This window comes from Ailuropoda melanoleuca, chromosome X (assembly GCF_002007445.2).
Source record: "Ailuropoda melanoleuca isolate Jingjing chromosome X, ASM200744v2, whole genome shotgun sequence".
In the NCBI taxonomy this organism is placed as follows: domain Eukaryota; kingdom Metazoa; phylum Chordata; class Mammalia; order Carnivora; family Ursidae; genus Ailuropoda; species Ailuropoda melanoleuca.
The window spans coordinates 108,561,001-108,577,693 of record NC_048238.1 but is presented as its reverse complement, the minus strand read 5'-3'; the positions used below and the strand labels follow the sequence as shown (position 1 = coordinate 108,577,693).

Here is a 16,693-nt window from a genome sequence, read left to right as displayed (position 1 = left end):
TTGCTTTTAAAGACTCCACTCCACTGATTTCTTGTCCTGCCCCTTTGTGGCTCCCAGCAGCCAACGTAAAGGGGACAGACAAGTGGGGGTAATGGCCAGAGCTTCCTGAACAAAGGCTTGATTCTCTGGTCTGCAGTAGCAGCCTACTGGCCCAGCACCGCATCAGCACACTTGGGTACTGGCTGGACCCAAGGCTGGGGAGCACAGCCAATGGAGGGGGCACTGGCAGGAGGTCCCTGCCCAGAAATTGCCTTTGGTCCAGGTCAGAAGGGATCTCCCACTCCCAGCGTATCAGCCTTGGGCCATGGTCTCGGTTCCTCCTTTCCTCTAGATGAACCTGGGCCTGGGAAACAGCCCTTGGGCAGACCTTTCTGTCCGCAGCAGAGGTCTGCCACCTTTCCACCCCTGAGGCCTGCCTGGGCTCCTCGTCCCCTGGCAATGCCCATCAGCACCTGTTCGGGAAGCCTATGCTCCTCACATAAAAAGAAACCAACCCCCCAGCAGTTGTTCAAACCCAAGCACAGTCCGGCTGTAGATGAACCCCAGAACGACCTGCCACACACACTTTGGATTTCATCCCCACAAATCCAAGTACATTCAACTTTCCATTTCACACACATCCATGCTTGGCTTCCACACAAAAAGAAAACGTGCCCCATCCTCAAATACATGGCCACTCCAGGGAGATGCATTGCTTTGTGACTTTGTAGTCTGTGCCCGTGGGGATAGGGTGAGGCGAGGGGTGTTTTCATACCTCGGCTTCAGAACAGAGGCCTGTGGACAGTCCTATCTCCCCCTCAGGCTCTAAGCACTTACCTGGGAGCCCCTGGCCACCCACAACCAGAGCTCTGAAGACACACTAGTACCTCTGGGGTTATCGCTGGCTCACCCCTCCCGTGTTAGCCATGCCTCTAGTGCCTGACTTCTCGCTTCCCAGGTCTGTGGACTCTGCCAGATCCCTCAAGTTCACCTCCAAGTGCCAGTTGGGGCCAGCTTTACCTTGTTGCCACCTGGCTGCAGGCATGACAGAGGAAGGAAACCAGGAGCCAAGTTAAAGGCACTTGGCAAGGAGGGAAACCAGGAGCCAAGTTAAAGGCACTTGGCAGGGAGGGAAAGGGGGCGTGAGGATACTGCTGAAGCAACCCCGAAGGCCCAAAATCTTCTTTAAAAGCACAAAGGATGGGCACTAGGTGGCTCAGTCAGTGAAGCGCCTGCCGTCGGCTCAGGTCATGATCTCAGGGTCCTGAGATCGAGCCCCACGTCAGGCTCCCTGCTCAGCGGGAAGCCTGCTTCTCCCTCTCCCTCCCCTCTCCCTGCAGCTCCTCCTGCTTGTGCACTCTCTCTCTCTCAAATAAATAAACAAAATCTTAAAAAAAATAAAAGCACAAAGGAGCTCTGCCCTTGCCCCCCAGCCCCTACCAACTTGGTCAGGAACAGCCTTGGTCTTTGGACCAGAAGGTCCAAACATGCTGCCCTGTGAAGCCGAGTGGGTTGTCTACTTCTCAGGTGCACTGACAGACCTGAGAGTTTCCCTCACCCTAACTGCTTCTTCCTCTGTATCCCCTGGATGGGTCTAGAGTGAGGAGACAGTCTCAGCCATTCCCAAGGCGACCCCTGAGGCCATGACGTCCCAATCCAAGGCTCCAGGTTGCTGGACAGATTTTTGGTCAGGATAGAAGACATTCAGCAGGAGAGCCTTCATTTTTCAATGGTGAAATTTAGTCCCCAAAGTAAAGAAGAAGCAAAAAGACCTCCAGGTTTCAAATGGGCTTGTGGATGAATACATCCGCAACGTTGATGGATAAATAGTTCAACTCTGTTTTCAAACATGCACACTAGTGCTATCGGTTGAATTGTGTCTCCTTCCCACACTTCACAATGTGGCTTCATTTGCAAATAGGGTCATTGAAGGTGTCAGTAGTTAAAATGAAGTCATCCTGGAGCAGGGTGGGCCCCTAATTCGTTATGACCGGTGTCCTTATAGAAAGGGGACATTTGGACCCAGAGGCATGTGCAGAGGGAGAACGTCATGCGAAGACGGCAGTGTTGCTGCCACAGGCCAAGGAACCACCAAGCTCTAGAAGAAAGAGCAGGAACAGGTCCTCTGTGGCCCCTTCAGAGGGAGTGCAGCCCTCCTGATATCTTGATCTCAGACTTCCACCTTCCAGGGCTCTGAGAAAATAGATGTGTGTGGTTTAAGGCATGCTGTCTGTGGAATTTTGTTATGGCAGCCCCAACAAACTCATACACTAGGGACAAAAATGTGTAGGGGAAGGAGCCAGTGCCGGGAGGACTGGCCTGTGTCCACAGCACAGCACACTCACTGGCTACTCTGAGCTTCTGGGCTCACTTAATGTTCTGTGGTGAAAGATAATCTCTCATTAGGATGACTAAGAGCTGGAGTGTTGACAGCCCAGGGCAGCCTTTGGCTCTAGGCACTTGGAGAACAGCCAGTTCTGGACTCTTATTTCTCTGCCCACCCCACTAACCTGAAGCCAGGGGTCATCCTACTTCTCCCAGGTAGCTCTGAACCAGAGCACCTGACACAATGCTTTGCTCATGGCAAACAGCTTATAAAATCTTGTAGACAAAACTGGTGGGGGGGGCATGTGGGAATGGAGAAGAAGCAAGGACATGAAGGGAAGGAGGATTCCTGTGACTTGATGGCTGGCTGCATACAGACCAGGAAGCTATGGTCATTCTTACCTTCCAGACTTTCCAGGCCGGATGGTGGGAAGAAGTGTGAGACTGCTGATAGGCAGAGAGCACTATATGAGGGACAGATCTAGCAGCTCGCTGCCATCAATCACGACCACTGTGGCTGCTGATCACAGCAGGTCACCCTGCTCTAAAAGGTACTGGCTAACTGTTCATAATTACTATGTGCCACTCACAGTCTTGGTGTTAAGCTGGGTGTGAGTCAAATAGGATGCCCTGGTCTGGCAGGATTCAGACCTGGGAGAAGCAGGTAGAACCCAGACTGCAGACAGGCAGATCAAGGGTTAAAGAGGCCAGGCTTCTAGATATCAGTTCTGGCAGGACTTTGGAGCCCAATGACAGAGCCTGAAGTAGGAAGGCCAGCTTCTCAGTCATGAGTTATGGGGCTCTGGAAAAGCTGCTTAACCTTAAAGACTTAGTATCCTCATGTTAAAACACAAAGTTCTATACAGAAATATAACAGCTACCGGTGGGTGCCAACCATGAGCCAGGCATCTGGCTTGGCAGTTTACACAGCATTTCTGCTGGCTCTCTCCAACATTCCTACATGGCACACATGAAGAGCGCCCTTTGTGTCCCCATCACGCATGGCAGGAAGTACTTGTCTAACATTTGGTTCCCCTGTGGTCTGTAAGCTCTCTGAAGGAAGGAAGAATGGCTTACTTGTGGCTGCAGTGCCACAGAATTCAGAACACACAGTAGGGGGTCAGGAACTATCTGCTGGATGGATCCACAAAGTGGATTCAAGCTTGGGTAGAAGACTGGACTAGAACCTTCTAAAGCAGTCCCCTAGCCTAGAGCCTTGATGACTTGGGGCCCATGTGTCCTTAGGAACGCATAACGCATCCTTCATTCTGTCCATTTGAAAGGACTGCTTTGACAGGATGAAGTGCTGCAAGGCATGTAATTATATATCTATATCAATATTCTAAAACACCACTTTTACTTTTTAAAAGTTGACTTTAAAAAGCCCAAAGTGATATGGAAAAATTGGAATCCTCAAATATTGCTGTTGGGAATGCAAAATGGTGCAGCCACTCTGGAAAACAGTTTGGCAGTTGCTGAACAAGTTAAACATAGAGTTGCTACATGATACAGCAATTCTGCTCCTGGGCGTGTACCCCAGAGAACTGAAACACATTTGCACCAAGACTTGCATGTGAGTGTTCATAGTAGCACTATTCACAATAGCCAAGAGGTTTAAACAACAGAAATGTCCATCAACTGCTGAATGGAGAAGCAAAACGTAGTCTATCCATATGAAGGAATGTTATTCAACCATAAAAAGAAATGAAGTGTGACACACACGACAACATGGAGGAACCTTGAAATCATGATGCTAAGTGAAAGATGCCAGGCCCAAGAGAGCACCACACACTGTATGATTCCATTTATATGAAATGTCCAGAACAGATGAGTCTGTAGAGAAAGAAAAGAAAAGAAAAGAAACTAGAAAGATTTGTGGTTGCCTAGGGCTGAGGGGAGAATGTGGAGTGGTGGACACTGGTTTCTTTTGAGGGTGATAAAAATGTTCTAGTATTAATTGTGAGGATGGTTACACATGTCTGTGAATACGCTAAAACTCACTCACTTGTACACTTTCAGACTGAATTTTATGGTATGTGAATTATATGCTAATTGAGCTTTTTTATAAAGCCCAAATTGTTATCACTCCTTAATCTAACTTGGGGTTTTAGAAAGATGTTCCTTTTAGAGAAAGGATGAATCATCTTGTGTTTGGAGAAAAGAAAGTTTATATTCTCTATCCTTTTTTGAGGTTTTTATTTTAATTCCAGTTAGTTACCAGAGTGTAATATGAGTTTCAGGTGTGCGATACCGTGAGTCACCACTTCCGCGCATCACCCGGAGCTCATCACAGCACGTGCGCTCCTTAATCCCCATCACCTGTTTCCCCCATCCCCCCCACTCACCTCCACTCTGGTAACCATCAGTGGGTTCTCTAGAGTTAAGCGTCTGTTTGAGGAGGGCACGTATTGCATGGTGCACTGGGTGTTATACACAACTAATGAATCATCGAACTTTACATCGGAAACCAGGGATGTACTGTATGGTGACTAACATAATATCATAAAAAAATATTATTATGAAAAAAAAGAGTCTGTTTCTTCCTTTGCCTCTCTCTTTGTTTTCCCTTTGCTTGTCTTGTTTCTCAAATTCTGCATATGAGTGAAATCATATGCTATTTGTCTTTCTCTGACTGACTTATTTCACTGAGCATAATACCCTCTAGCTCCAGCCATGTCGCTGCAAATGGCAAATGTTCATTCTTTGTCATGGCTGAGGAACATTCCACTGCACCTCTTCTTTGTCCATTCATGTATCCTTTGCTCTTAGTAAGGTTGGCTCCTTGTGAAATGTGATGTCACTGGGCCTTTTCTCCTGTTGCCGGTGACCTTTCCACAGTGACCTACATCATTAGTAAAAAACTTAACCATGTTGATGTGGAAATGATATCTCAAGTTCTGGTTGGTTATACTTTTCTTTTTTAAAGACAGTATTCATTTATTTGACAGACAGAGAGAGCATACAAGCAGGGGCAGTGGCAGGCAGAGGGAGAGGGAGAAGCAGGCTCCCTGCCGAAGCAAGGAGCCTGATGTGGAACTCAATCCTAGGACCCTGGGACCATGATCTGAGCCGAAGGCAGACACCCAACCAACTGAACCACCCAGGCGGCGCTCGTGATTATACTTTTGACGTGGCCACTGCTGCTCCCCAGGAACTCCCCATTCTGCTTCCTTTGGGCTTTGGGATATCATGCTACTGATATTAAAAATGCCCCCCCCATCTGGGTGTCATGTGCCACTCGGTGACAAATCTGCTTGGGGCCGGGGCTTCTTGGCAAGTACAAATGTCCTGTGGTCCCACATAGTAGGCCCGGATAGCAAAGTCCTGCTTCAAGGAGCCAAGACTTGTACAGAGACCAACAAGTCAGCTGACAGCACTCTTTCTCCAGTTGGCCCTGCCCTGAAGTGGATTTGACTCTAAGACTGAGCAGTGCATCATGGCCACCCATTATGGCAAACAGAGAAAAGAGTTTTCTGGAACACGGGGACACCAAGAAATTAGGGCAGACCCAGACAGTCTTACAGCAGTGATGAAAATCCTGATCTTGTCACATGATTGACTGCAGCAGGACTAACCTGTGAGGTGATATGAGGCCAAGTCTTGTCAAAACCTCATTTTTTTTTACTGGACATGTTCAGCATTATCTCTTCCTGTCACAGACACTTTGAGAACTGAAAGAGCCCTGGGATTTAGCACGGCAGTGCAAACGAAGGCTGGGCCCACTACATGCTGGCCCTTCCACGTGCTGAACGCCTATAAGCCGAGTTTCCCTGAGCTTCTCCTCAGCGGACCACTCCATTTGGGACTGTGTCAGAGGGTGCTGGTGTCCTCCGCGGGGCCAGACCATCCCTCTCATATGCTGTGACACGAACATACACACACACAGACACAGGTGCACACAGAAGCACATAGATACACACACAAATGTAGTCACCCGTGCACGCACACACACACACAGGTGCTGCTGTATATGCGTACCGAAACACACACACACAGACACGGATGCACACAGTCACACGTGCATACAGAAACAGGGATACACAGACACACACAGACATAGACACATGCAGACATGCACACGGGTACACACACGCACACACATCTGCAGACACACAGAGACAGATATCGACACACAGACGTCCCCCCATCTCATCCCCCCGGAAAACACCACAGCACTGGAGGCCCTAGAGAAAGTGCTCCCTCTCTAAGCTGGGAGTGCCTCCCTAGTACTGGTGGGCGCCTGGCCCTTCTACCTTCCAGCTGGTTCCAGCGGTGGCCGGCAGAGGGAAGAGAACAGCAGCTGCCCTCCTCCTTCCCAGCCCTGCCCGCCACTTGCCTGAAGGCACACACTCAAGCAAGGTTCATCTCCCCTTGAAATGACTGCGAAAACAGGGCTGTCCGTGGACTTCACATACAAGAGTAACTGGCGATGCTGGGCTGGGGGGAGGAAAGCACTGGACATGGTTTGCTTTTGTAGCAACTTCAGAAGGCAATAGCTTCGGAGTGCAGAAACACCTTGAAACACCTGTCACTTGGGCCCAGGTGCCAGCCATAACCACAGCCAAACCAGGCAAATGAAGGTGTGCGGTGTGCTGTTAGCTGGTGGCCGAGAAGAAATCGTGGGCGGAACATGGCAGCCTGGGGACCCGGGTTCCACTTCCATCTTCCCCAAATCCCTTGACCCTCAGGCTCCACATTTGACTTCAGATGACAACCTGAACCGGAGAGCCCGTGGGACAGAGGGGCAGGGAGAGGGCAGCCAGAAAACGGAGCGAGCCACCGTGCTGACAGAAGTAGTGTCCTTTATAGTAAAGCGTGGCTGGAGTCCTAGAATGTTAATATTGAGAGGGAAAACCAGAGAGTATAGGAACAGATAGGGAAATGGAGGCAGAGACTTGTCCAGGATCACAGGAACGACGAGCAGGGAGAGTTGGCACTGAATTCCACATCAGGGCACCATGGCAGCAGCTGGACTGAGGACAGGCACTCAAGCGAATGTTCCCTCAGGTTCACATACGGAAAGTACTGACAGAGGAAACCCTAATAAGGCCCAAGACAGCCCCCCAGGCTGTGCACGACCCTGCCTTTGTCCCAAGTGTGAGCCAGTCGGCCACGCCGAAGCTTTGGCCTGTCCCTGCCCAGGCTGACGGGCAAGCTTCTTCTCACCTCTGGGTTTCACCTGCTCTCAACACCCTAAGAAGTTTGGCCTGGAGGACCCTGTGAGGCTTGGCGGCCGCTACATCGACTTTCCTCTCTGGCCGTCCAGCTATTCTGATGTCCTAGCCAGGGCTATTGAAGACACCTCAGCAGGGCTGGGGGAGCTTGGGGGTCCTCTCTGCATGCAACCAAAGACTTGTGGAACCCCCTACCCCTGGATTTCTAAACAAGGCAATCTGGGGATCAGAGCCCTAGATCACTAATTAGGACAATGCTCAAGAATTCTTCATCCCCCTCAGAGGCCAAAGTGCTCTAAAAAGAAAGTGGGAGGAGACAAGGCTACAGGTAATCGGGGACCGTGGGCACTTGTCATTGGGCGTGGTGAGGAGGTGTCCCCGTAAGTGTGCACCGGCACTCTGGCCTTCTGTCCCCAGCTACACTGTGGTGGGTCCAACTGAGAAATCTGCCTAAGAAGACGAACAGAAGGAGGGAAGGGGACCTAGCCAGTGGCCCGTAGGAGCAGTGAGTTAAAAGAAGAAACAGAACAGCCATTTCTTTCAAACTAAAGACTATTATTAGGCCAGAAAAGATCTGTGGAGAGCTCATGTTTAAGTTGTCTTCCTTAACACATTTCACTCTTTAGATGGATTTAGAATAATAGGAAAAATCCCTAGTGTGGCACTCACGGACTTCATGTGAAATCTCATTTGATGGGAGGAAAATGTGCTTTCAGGACTTACTATGATGAAATAAATTCTCTCCATTCTTGGAAATGCTTCTTTGCAAATATTTCTGATATTATTTCACAAATGAAAGAAAACAGTCAAGGCTGCTACCACCAGCTTTGGAGGAAACAATCTAATTTTCAAGATATTTATCACGACTTGGCAACAATGGCTCTGGTTTCCAAAGAAAGTGGGAAAATTGCTGTGCATTTCGGAAATGGTTCGCAGACATTTCCCTCCCGGGACACAGTCACCAAGACGCAGAGGAGAGGGCATGATAAGCGGGCAAGAGCAATGTGGTGCCGAAGCCAGCTTCTGGCTTCTGAAAGAGCTGCAGGGGAACTGATGCGAATACTTGTGTAGGCTTCTCTCCCTGATCGCAAGAGTGAATATCCAAGTTCAAACTGTAAGAGCCGATTTCTATTGCCAGTCCGATGCCGTGTTCGCCACCTTAGCAGACACGAGACGGCGCTGCTGTGATCTGCCACGAGTAAAGGAGAGATTGCTGAGTCCCAAGCAGATCCTGGGTGCAAGGCACTTGACCCACCCCGTAAGCCACATGTGAAGACAGACTGAATAAGACATCTTGTCTTGCCTGAGACAGAAAAAAACAAACCCATGCCATCGGCTGGGGCTTCACACTGTGGAGGCTAGCTCACCAGGAGGGGAAATTTCGGGAAAAGGACTGGATAGGGTTGGGCTTCAGGATGCATCCAACTCGAGCTTCTCCTGAGCCCAACCCGACCCACCGCATTTATTCCTTCTGGACCGATCTCCTCACGATCCCAATCAGTACCACCTCCACGGCTTCACGAGTCCTTGCTCAAACTCCTTCGAGGACAGATATTTAACTCCGTTTTTGGACCAAATGCAAATGTATGTTTCTGGGGTTCAAGGGGTCAAACAGCTAGAGCTTGAAAGGCATACCACTATGGAACGTTACAGAGCCACAGAGCTCCGGGCTCTTCAATGGAGTGTCACCCAGAACCGTCCTTCAACCATGCATAAAGTTGGTTAGGGATTCAGAAGCATTCCAAACACTTTTGTGCCAAGACTTTGCAGTTCATTCATCCAACCAGCCGTCCACTTATGCATCTAAGCAAGCTGCCTATGTCATCCTGATTCGTTCTTCCTCTTTTTGCTTATACAAAAAAAAAAAAAAAAGGATGAGAGAATTGTACAAAAGGTATGAGGAAAGAGACAAACTTTTCATTCTCTCCTGCAGCAAAGTTAAGGTACAGTAAAGTTCTGTTAGCGATACAACTTGAGTGCATCCAAAAGGTATTGTTTTAATAATATGTACCTTTTAAAAGGTTAAGAAGCCTCTTGTGGTTTCTGAAATTCATTTCATATTCATTTAAGAAATTGTTTTTTTCTTTCTTTTTTAAAAAAAGATTTATTTATTTCAGAGAGAGAGAGTGGGGGGGGGAGGGACAGAGGGAGAAAATCCTCCAGCAGACTTCCCACTGAGGTGGAGCTCAACATGGGGCTGGATCGCACGACCCATGAAATCACGACCTGAGCCAAAACCAAGAATCAGACGCCTAACCCACTGAGCCACCCAGGCACCCCTAAGAAATCGCTTTTTATGAGAGAGTATCTCTGCTGAGTTTCTCTTGGGTATCGGAAGTTGAAGGGAGTAGTCCACGTATCTACAAAAGTTGGTAGGGTCTCTGCTTTCCATTAAAATGTTTTCCAAGTCTTAAAGCATTTGTCAATATACGCAGAAGAATCGGAATGAAATGAATCCAAGGCTTGGTATTCAGGGTCTTGCATGGGTGTTTATAAAAAAGTTCTGAAGTTGGAAAAGGAGCCCCGGGTTCAAGTCCCAGCTCGGGAGTTTGCTGGCTGCACGCACCTAATTATGAATCTCTTTATCACCCTGGCTCTCACAACCCTGCTGGCTACCTCTGCTTGTCTATAACACCTGATGTGAACGGAGTTCCAGACAGAGCAGCACCACCACTGTCACACCAAATGGGCCGCTGTGGGCACTGCAGCCCAAGATCATGGTTACATTGCTGGCAGGCCCGGCTCACTGCTAATTACACTGAGGTCACAGTCAATTAAAAGTTTAAAAGTCCCTAGTTTTTTCTCAAGCCACAGTTCCCTCATCCTACACTTGGGCAGATGGGTTCACAACCCAAATGTGGGAACTGCCATTTGTCTCTGTTGAATTTCCCATGACAATCTCAAGTTCGTTAAGATCGCTTTAGTTCCCAAATTCATGCTACAGAGAATTCATCACCCTCTGGCATTATGTCAGGGGCAAATGCCAGATTTGGGTTTCTCTATTCTCGCCCAGATCATGGAGGAACAAGTGAAACCAGCCCGGAGGGAGCCTTGGGACTTGCCTCTAGACTTCCTTCCCTGAAGGAGTTCATTAATCCATTACCCATGGCCTTGGGATTCAGTCCTTTAATTGGTTACACAATCACATAACTGGGCTGTAAACAAGGGTTTCACAACAGACGCTGCCAAATGCTTTGCTGAGGTTTAAAAACACTTGCTCTGACCTACCTGCCCAGTGAGCAATTCCAACAGAAAAGGAGCCTATTCTATTTTTTTTTAAAGATTTTATTTATTTGACAGAAAGAGACGCAGCGAGAGAGGGAACACAAGCAGAGGGAGAGGGAGAAGAAGGCCTCCCGCTGAGCAGGGAGCCTGATGTGGGACTTGATCCCAGGACCCCGGGATCATGACCTGAGCCAAAGGCAGATGCTTAACGACTGAGCCACCCAGGTGCCTCGAAAAGGAGCCTATTCTAACACAACAGGCTGCTTAATGAACCCATGGCAGCCCCAAGGGGTCCCCACTCCTTCTGCTTTTGTCTCAGACTCTCTAAGCCTGCGTTCACTCACTTTCTCTAATAGCACGTTCCACAGTTTTTCCGGGAAGCCCCACCACGCTAACTATAGCTACGTAAGATATCCAGCATGGGGAACTTCTTTTCTGGCAGTTTGGACATACGTGCCCATCTGGTGGTTTATGGTTCCTCTTTGCAGTTGTGTGTGATTCCTTAATGCTCCGTGATGAGGGCTCACGGTCGTGCTAGCAAGTGCCCTCCCCTCCGTGCCTGGCCAGTCGGCCCCCCTCTCACAACCCCCTCATCGGGCACGGTCTCCAGCTCTAGCTGAGCGGCACCAGCCCGTTGATCTCTGCACGACGAGGCTCTTCACTATTCAGGAACTCCAGGCTGTGGTGTTTCTTCGCCATCACCTCTATTCTGGGGGCACACCCCTCTCCCGGCTCTCCACCCCTGACTCTGAAGCATCTCCAGGAGATCTGGAGTCTTACTCGTGGGGTGGTGAGCTCTAAACGATTGTTTCTTGCTAGCGGAAAAGGGTTTCTTCTAGTCTTCCCTGTCTTAGGCCTTTCTTCCCATTCCCACCTCAATCTTCTGCCAGAAAGCAGTGTTCCCGGGTAACGTGGGAAGGGAAAAGGTGCACCTCCATAACGAACTCGTAAACGTCCGGGGTAAGCTTGTTAGGAATCGCCCTGGGCCCCCACCTTCCAGTGATGGCTGAGTGTCAATGGCTGAATTTCCCAAATGTAAGGAAGCACACGATGCTTGCGCAGATGGGAGGGGTCTGAGAAACACCACGCAAGAGGGGCCAAGTGGGGGCAACTGAGTGGTCGCTGAACAAAAAGACAGATCTCAGATTTCTCGAGAACCCCGAATAGGTGGGAGAGGTGATCTGACCACCCACAGCAACTAGAACTATAGGCACCAGGAGAGAACACATCAAAAATTCCCAAGTTGGGTTTGTGCATCCTCAGGTAGCTAAAGGGGTGTTGCGATTGGAATAAAATTGACAGCATTCACTTTAACTTAAAAACCAACTCCTACGGCTATTTATGAGAGAGAGAGAGAAGTAAGGGAGATGAAAAGTGGCTGTGAAATGGAAATTAGTGGGGGAAGGTTGTCACAACTCCACCTGGCTTGAGGCGAAGTCCATAGGCCCGTGTGGAGCTAACCGGGTTGGGCTTGAGTTGCCAAGATGTGCGGCTGGACCAAGGGAAGGACGGGCCAGAGAAATGCGAAGGGTTGCAGACCGGCAGGGAGCTGGCCGAGAAGGGCAGTCCCCCGGAAGGGAAGAGCCTGGGGGTGGAACTGGAGAGGTGGGTTTTCGAAAGCAGTGGGTGGTTCCTCCAGCTATGTGGACAGGTGCGAGTCAGCAGAAGCCTGGAGGCGGAGGGGTGCTGCATGAGGGTGCTGGGTGAGGGTGCAATGTGGGGAGAACTGGGGACAGCTTCACCTGTTGTTCACCCCTTGGTGATGGGACTGTGGAGAGAACCGAACTCTTCCCCTCCTTTGCTGTGTCCCGACGCTGGTTCACGCGTCCCAGGGCCCCCATATTACCGTCTGCGGCTAAAAGTACAAAACAGAATCCCAACGTTGTTGATTTGCTGACACGTGGACTTTCCTCTTCCTACTGAGTGCTTATGTTTCCTTCAATGAGAATCTGTACGGCCACACTAACACCGTTTTCTTTAGCTTTAGAACATTTTGTGGGGGCACTTTTACATCCTTAACTTTTCATATGGTTGTAGATCACATGGTCTTAATTGCTCAATTTCGATTCCCTACATTTGACCAAAAACAATGATTTGCAAAGCACACAGGCCAGTTAAATAACGTGGATTCAACTCACTGGCAGCCTGCCTGCTTCTCCCGCCAAGAAGGGCAGTCTCTGCTCCTAGGGCTCCGACAGCTCCCACGGCTGCCTTGCTGGGACCCAGGAAAGAGGGAAATGGGCCCGAAAAATCCACCCTGGCAGCAAAGGGTCCCATGGGTAGGCTCGTAGGGCGATCTCGAGACTGGGCAGTGTGGGGTGTGGTGACAGCATCCCCGGCAAAGTGACAGACCGCCTCTGGGCAGCCGCTGGTCTAACTTGTACGGGCCTCCTCTGCCCGTCGTAGCGGCCTTGGCTACAGCTTCTCCAGCTGCTTTGGAGGCCGCATGCAAGGGGCACTATGCACGATAAAGGCTGAAATGGCCTTGCAGCTGGCACGGCCGCTCCAAAGCCCAGGCAGCAGTGGTGCCCAGCTGGTCCAGCAAGACCATGGTATCTGGTTCTCTGCAAAACCTGCTGTCCCAGCTTGGAGCCAGACTGGGGCGGGGCGTGGGGGGTGCCAGAGCTGCTAAATGTTTGGGGGGGGGGGCGGGAACNGCTGGCACGGCCGCTCCAAAGCCCAGGCAGCAGTGGTGCCCAGCTGGTCCAGCAAGACCATGGTATCTGGTTCTCTGCAAAACCTGCTGTCCCAGCTTGGAGCCAGACTGGGGCGGGGCGTGGGGGGTGCCAGAGCTGCTAAATGTTTGGGGGGGGGGGGGGGCTCCGAGCCTCACCACCGTTCTGTGATGCAAACAGGGCTGGGGTTCCTATCCCAGAGGGGGTGCTTTGGCTGAGGAAGGGAATGGGGAACTGGCCAGGCCCTGTGATAGCCAGCTAGCACATGGCTGCCTCAGAGCTCCTTTGGGAGTGAAGTTACTCACCCTTAGTGGGGAGGACCTAGGGTGGACCCCGGACTGGCTGTTGGGCCTTCCTGGAACTTGGTGGGGTCTGGACTTCACCTTCTGTGCCATCCTGAGAGGCAGAATAGTAGCCGAGCAGTTAAAACACGGACTCTGGCACCCAACGGTTTGGGTTTGAATCCCAGCTTTGCCACTGATTAGCTATGTGACCTTGGGTAAATTACTCAACCTCTCTGTGCAGTTTCCCTATCTGTAAAAGAGAGATGGTGATAATTGCCTCTGCCCATAGGCTTGTGATGAAGATCAAGGGCTTGATACCTGTAATGCCCTTAGAACAGGTGCTGCCACACGGTAAGCCCACCGAATGGTAGCTTGTGGTGCCGTCTTCCTCTAGGACCCCACCCAGGTCCTGGCAGAGGGAAACCAGGCCACTGTGGTAATAACTGCCGGGTGGAATGAAACGTTGTCATGGTCACAAAGTAACGTTGACTGTTTCTCTGTCCAGTATCCCCGCCACTAGAACATGAGCCCCAGGCTGAATACCCAGTTCCTGGAAGAGAGCCTGGCATGCGGTAAAGAAGCAGGTGTGGGAATCCCCCCTGGAAAGGGTCCCGACGTTTGAGAATTCCTAACGTGGGTGCAAACACAGTTGGGTGACAGACAGCAGAAGAGACCTAAGGAGGCTTCAGACAGTCTACAGAACTAAGAGCTGGCCTAGGAGTCAGGACGCTGGGTTTTGAAAGGCTTTCCTGCTCCCTTGCTGTGGGGCCCGGGGCAGTCTCTGCCCCTTTCTGGGCCTCAGGGTCCTCTCTGGGTGACAAACAATGTGAGGTGGGACCATGGTCTGTGCCCTCCAGGAAGTCCCGTTCCCATCTGGGCCCAGAACACGCAGGGCACTAGCAAAACAGGAGGGGAAGGGACACACCCAGTTCCGAGGCTTGGGCTCACTACCATCAAGTTCAAGGTCAGGCTCAATTTCTGACAGCGATATCCACAGCCCGTTTCTATGTCAATTATAGGAGCCCATTTCTCTGGCTTAGTTATATTATGTTCATCTCCCCTCCCCCCGTTCCTAAGTGTGAAACTTGCATTTAAAAAACACATTTTAGAAAGCAGGTACATTCTGACAGGAACGATTCGAAATCACCACAGGTGTAAACACACATGAATAGAAACCACTGTTTGGTTTGCTTCGTATTCTGTGGAGAGGCTACTCGGCTGCCCACTTTCTCTGAAGTGCGCGAACCATGGCATACCTGAGAAAAGGATGAACCCAGACTAGTCAAGTGGCTCGCATTATGTTAGGTTATCAGTTGACGACTTTTGCTTCCAGAAGCCAGAGTGCATCTTGGCAGCGATGGCCCCCATCCCTAACTCCTTGTCATCTTTGGGTAATGATGATATTAATATCCAGTCTGGGTGATGAGGTCAGCTCGTCTACCTAGTGTCAAGCAGCCAGTCAGAGGTATTATCCGATCGAGTGAGGTTTTCACAAGAGGAGAGCGGGAGACATGGACTAGTATTGTGTGGACCCAGATAATGCTGACCACAGGCAAAGGAAGGAGTGGCACGCCCCGAAAGCACCCAAACAATTGGTTGTACCCACATTTCATGAGAATGCAATACAATCCAAGGGCAACTGCACGCGGGTGGGGGGAGAGTGTGGGACCAATAGCTCTGCAGGCCCCCCAGTCTCCGCGGGGCTCCTCAAGGCCCACCACTTTCTCTGGTGGAGCACCCCACAGCATCCGCACACAAGAGGCTGTGGCCATCCTTCTCCACTGTCCCGAGTCCTCTCGCGTGCCACCTCCACCATGTTTCCTTTCCCCATCATGTGTTAGTATTCACACCAGGTGGAGAGCAGCAAATACAACTGGCTTAGAGACTGTGGCAAGCTAGCCGCGAAGCACTGGAAAACAGCTCATGCAACCAAATGCCAATGTTTGAGCAAACCACCACCCCAGGACTGCCTCCCCCGCATTGGCCCTGCAAGTCTAGCTACTCAGTGCTTCCATTTGCAGACATAAACATCCACTTACGGGTTCTGAAAACACCATCTAAGCCAACATTTGGACTCAAGTAATGCTAACAGGGCTGCATAATCAGTAAACTCCCTTTTCTGCTGTGTGGCTTTGCAACACTCTCCAGGAAGAAGGCACTGGAATCTTAGATAAAAGTTGACATGGAAGTAAGTTACCAGTACATAAAAATGTTGGATTTTAAGTAAAAAATATTGTACTCTGCAGATAAAGAGAACAGAGATATTTTTTTTCCTTATCTCAAACAGATCCTTTTGCAGAATTGCTAAAATAGAAGTAATTATCAAGAACTGAGAACATTAATCAAGAAAAACCTGTTCTTTCCTTGATCCCAAACTCTGTAGATAGAAGAATCAATAGACTGAAAATGAAATCAACTTACACCACGAGGAACAGTTAGTTTTCGCTTCCGAAACCCATTTGACGTTTCACGCCTTCCGCAGATACAGCAGAGGTTGTCCCACCATCCCTATGGGGAGAGGAGCCCCTCACCCCCTCTTCCAGGGCTGTGCTGGTAAATAATTAACATGCAGCTCTCCAGGGGGAAAAGCTCTCACTGGGGCCGATTTCTGGCCACCCAGAAAATTCCTGCAAATGTAACAACTGGCTTTCGGGAGCTGCCCCTCCCCTGTCTTGTGCGTCCCGTGCCTTCTACTCTGGGATCGTAGAGATGGCAAATAGATAAATCACCAAAGGAGAACACAGATCACAATTAATGGTCACACACAGGTAGCCTTTTGGCCTCTGAACTCTTTCCCTAAGGATAGTTATCACGGCCAGTCTTTATTAAGGGTTAACCCAGGGCCAGGCTGTTTTACAAGCATTACCTCGTTTAATCCTCATGTCAACACTAGGAGGTAGGTACTCTTGTTATTCCCATTTCACAGAGGACAAAACTAAATTCAGAGAGGTTTAGCAGGTCACCCGACGTCACACAGCTCACAAGTGGGGAGCAAGGACTGGAACCTAAGTTCCCTGATTGTGCTTTGGAA

At 50.0% G+C, this 16,693-nt stretch overlaps 1 protein-coding gene across 1 annotated transcript in view; it reads right to left on the bottom strand.

The window, feature by feature from the left end:
• Nucleotides 1-15,867, bottom strand: part of MAMLD1 (mastermind like domain containing 1) — an 82,261-nt gene extending 66,394 nt beyond the window's left edge. Inside the window, 2 exon segments of the mRNA XM_019808190.2 lie at nucleotides 12,446-12,558; nucleotides 13,684-15,867. The gene's annotated coding sequence lies outside the window, so the exon portion shown is untranslated.
• Nucleotides 15,868-16,693: the final 826 nt, after the last annotated feature.